Raw genomic sequence first — 4,728 nt, forward strand, 5'->3', positions numbered from 1 at the left:
ATTTTTTTCTATTTGTATTATTAATTTTAATGAAAATTTACAAAGATTTTGGATTCCCATTCACTCAATGTTGCACTTCTCTCCCTGCCCACCCCTCCCTTCCAGTTGGTTCTTCTCTTTGAAAAGTAAAAGAAAAATTCTTTCATTGTTATACAATCCCTCCCCCCAAGTCCACTCCACTATGCAACCTTCATTCTGGACTCCTGTCATGACAGTAATACCTAATCATTTATACCTTTTAAACAGTTCTCTTTCTCTCATCTGTTTCAGTGCAGTATACATAATTTATCCCATCTTTCTCAGTCTCCACCCAACAAGATAAAGGTAAACAACCCAATTGAAAAATGGAATATGAAAACTGGACATGAAAAGACACTTCACCAAAGAAGACTTTCAGATGGCCAACAGACACCTATTTAAAATGACAACTCACCTCCAATCTGACTTCCCTTCCCTCACTCACCTGGAAATATATGACCTTGGATAATTTTCACTTTCAAATATTTTGATCCTTGGAGAGAGACATCATGCTGGAAAAGGTAAGATGGTCAGTGAAAGAAAGGAAGACCCTCAATGAGGTGAATTGACACAGTGACTATTACAATGCCTTTGACCTTGACAGAGATCATGAGCATTGGGCACGATAGGGCAAGGCTCACTTTTTTTATCCATAGGGTCACCATAAAGAGATTTAAGGGCACTCACCACCAACAAATCTAATATTTTGCATCTTTAACTTACTTCTTATCTTTATTTTTGTTACCTCTGTCTTCCATTAAAATCTGGGCAACTGGAGAGCAGTGAGCTCTGCTGCTCCTTTTTTTTATTCCATTGATTTATCTCAAGCTTATAGAACAGTACTCAACACACAGTGCTTGGCAAGTATTTGTTGAGGGCATGAATAAGGGCTCTGAAGAAAAGGAATCGAGCTGGTGTGATAGAGTAACCGCAGGATGGGTATGGCTGTGTGTGTGACCGTGAGTGCATTGGTGAGTGGGTGTCCAGCTCTTGCATATGTGTGGCTTTGTGTGTGTGGCTGTGCATATGAGTTTGTGCGTGTGCCTACCTGTGTGTGAGTACATGGGGATGTGCAAGATACATGTGTGGGCTTCACAGGCCAGAGGCAGGTAGGAGAGGTTTGGCTCCTGGCATATTGGGGGATTCATTAGGGATTCCAGAAACACCCAATGTATAACCACAACCCCCCAGTCCAAGAGAACCAATGTTAGTGGAGAGTCAGGGTCGGTGTGCTTTCCTTGATCCTCTTGCCTGTTAGACTGTAATGTTGTTGTGCACTGTTGTTGCATTGGAACCAGTCCATAGCTAACCATCCAGCTAGATTTCAGATGCAGTAAATCCTACAGGAGTGATTACCTATCCTTCTCCCAAGAGCCAAACCAGATTAATTGCCATCAAATTGAGTTTTACTCATGTTGAGCCATGTGCTACACAGAACTACCCCCTAGTGCTTTCTAGGCTCTGATCTTTATGGGACAGAATCTCCAAGGCCTTCTCCCACAGTGCTCCTGGGTGGATTCTAACCATTAACCTTTAGGTTTAATGTTGTTGTTATATGCTGTCGATTCGACTATATGACTCATAGTGATCCTATGCACAATAGCTCTGAAACTTGTCATATCCAGAGCCAATCTCACTGTCTCTGACACATCTGTTCCTATTATTGCAGTTACTGCGTCACTTCATCCCATCCAGGGTCTTCCTGTCTTGCACTGATCCTCTGACTCCCAAGCACGATGTTCTTCTCAAAGGACTGGCCCTTCTTGGCAATAAGCCCACAGTATATGAGATGGAGCTTCAGAATCCTTGCCTCCAAGGAGCAATCTGGTTTCACCCACTCCAGGACAGATCTGTTTGTTCTCTTGGCAGTCTGTGAAACGCAAACATGAATTTCTGCCATCCAAATAGAACTTGCACTGTCTTCAAATGCCAGCAAGCTAAAGGCATAAAGAACAGTAAATCATCACTTTTACAATTTGATGGTTTTTATTTTTTTTCTTAAAAGACTATGGAAACCTCAAGAAGATCTCTGCTGAAAACTGGCTGTGGCTGCCTAGTACTCCCTGAATCAACCCACCCTGAATCTGCAGTGTTGGGCTGAGACGGGTGGATGTTCTAAGAGCTCTGCCAGTGTCTGAGTTCCAGCGCTGTGAGATACTGGCCGTGTGAATTGCTTAACTGCGTTGTTCCCATCTGTAAACTGAGAGTGACAACACTCAGAGCTATATCATGACTCTCTTAGAGGGTGTTTTGTGAATGCGAGCTGTTCTTATGACAGCAGATCTCCATATCCCTTCGACCTCAATGCCTTTCTACACCTGCTGAATCCTTCACCCAGGAAACTTGTCCCCCATTGCAACCCAGCTCACTGTATTTCCTTAGGGAATACTGCCTCTGACTTCCTGAGTATCTCAGCCTCTATCAGTTCTCCCTCCCATCTATATTTTTCTTATTAACTTTAATGAAAGTTTACAGAGACTTAGGGTTTCCATTCATTCATTGTTGCACTTTTCTCCCTGATTACCCCCTCCCCCTGCAATTTGCTCTTCTCTTTGAAAAGTAAAAGAAAATTTCCCCCCCTCCCGCCCCCAAGTCTAGTCCATTATGCAGCCTTCATTCTGGACTTCTGTCATGACAATAATACCTAATCATACATCCCATTAAAACAGTTCTCTCCCTCATCTGTTCCAATGGAGTATACATTATTGAACCCATCTTCCTCAGTATTCCCTCAACCGCGATGTCAGTCCGGTTTTACAGCAGTGGCCCTATTCAGTATTTGTCCTTTTGTGACTGAGATATTTCACTCAGCATAATGTACTCCAGGGTCACCCATTTTGTATAATATTTCATAAGTCCTTGTTTTTCCAGTGCTGCATAATATTCCATCGTGTGAATATACCACAGCTTCTCTATCCATTTGTTTGTTGATGGGCACTTGGGTTGTTTCCAGACCTTTGCTATTGTGAACAAAGCTGCGATAAACATGAGCGTGCATATATCTGCTTGAGTGGCTCCCATCTATATTTTAAAAATGTTTTTTTCCTTCATGGCATTTCTCACTGTCATGTATTTATTTATTCTTTTTTATTATTCTTTGATGAATCATGTTCCCCTTTCTATAGGCTACAAGAGCCACCGGCATGAGGGCTCTGGGGTGAGAACTGGGTGGATTTTCGATCATCATTGCATTCCCAGAGCCTACTAGCATAGAGGAGGTGCTCAATTCATAGTTATTGTTGAGTGAATGGTGGGGATGAGGATTGAGTGAACAGATCTGGGTTATCCCTCAATTTCCATCTGCCTTGCTCTTACAGGAGCTTGAGTGGCCTAGTTCGTAGGAAACTGTGCTGCTCACCCAAAAGCTGAACTCCCTGGCAGTTCGAATCCAGCAACAACTCCTGGGGAATAAGATGAGTGATCGCCTTAGGGTTTCCTGCAAACCTGCTGGAGGGTAAGTTATGAGTTGGTTCTGACTCGATGACAGTGAAGTTTTTTTTTTCTGTATTTTAGGACCGATTGCGAAGACCATGGCCTGTATCAAACGCACCTTAGTCTCGACGCACATAACAACAACAACAACAACAACAACATTTTAGGACAGGCAGTATAAACCCCTTCTGCTCACCTTCAAGTGTCAAGGCCTTGACGGCATCAGGCCTGCATCCTCCCTGGGCAAGATGTAGTAGGCTAACATTAGAGAATGATGTAGGTGGTCGGAGAACTAGACATGAGGCAGAGAATAGTTTGAAAGGATTATTTATTTGATTTTCCCCCCATTAAAATAGTTATCTATACTTACTAAGAAAATCTAGAAAAAATCAAGAAGGAAAAATATTACTAATTATATTGTCTTCTTCCTGAATCCAGGAAAATGACTATAAAATTTTGGTCAATTTCCTTTCAATCTCTTTTATAACTACAAGTTTTCCCTTACTTTGTGGAATTATAGTTCTCTAATAAGTATATATGTTTATTTGGATTTCAAAAATGAATACAATAACAATGGAAGGATTTTTTTTTCTTCTCAAAGAGAAACACGAACTGGGTTTGGGGGAGGAGTGGGCAGGGAGGAAAATGTGCAACAATGAATGAATGGAAATCCAAGTTCTCTATAACCTTTCATTACAATCTCAAAAAAAATAATATACCTTATGCCTTTTCCAGGAAACAATACATTTCCCTTAAATATTTTAGTGGCTATATAACATGTTATTGAGTTAATCTACTACAATTTCATTAACTGATTCAAATTTCTCACACTTTTATAAACAATGGTATCAGACCCGAGTTATGCATTTTCAACTGTTTCATATGTTTGTGGAAACTGGACAATGAATATGAACAAAGAAGGTCACAGAATTCATGCCTTTGAATTGTGGTGTTGGTAAAGTGTATTAAACATATATTGCCTAGAGAAAAAAACCAAAATCTACCTTGAAGTAAATGCAACCAGCCTGATTTTTAGACATGAACATGAGAAAAGTTTGTCACACATACTTTGAATATATTATCAGGAAGCCCAGTTCTTGAATAGAGACATATTGGAAAAGTGGAGAGGGTCAGTAAAAGAAAGAAAGACCTTCAGCGAGATGGACTGAGCACAACAGTGGGCTTGCACCTGGCGGAGATTGTGAGGAAGCCGCAGGATGGGATGAAGTTTCAATCTGTGGCTCACAGGACTGCTCTGAGTATCAGTCAACTCAATGA

The sequence above is a fragment of the Elephantulus edwardii genome, unplaced genomic scaffold (assembly GCF_000299155.1).
Source record: "Elephantulus edwardii isolate Elephantulus edwardi_28Jun2011 unplaced genomic scaffold, EleEdw1.0 scaffold00117, whole genome shotgun sequence".
NCBI classification, from domain to species: Eukaryota; Metazoa; Chordata; class Mammalia; order Macroscelidea; family Macroscelididae; genus Elephantulus; species Elephantulus edwardii.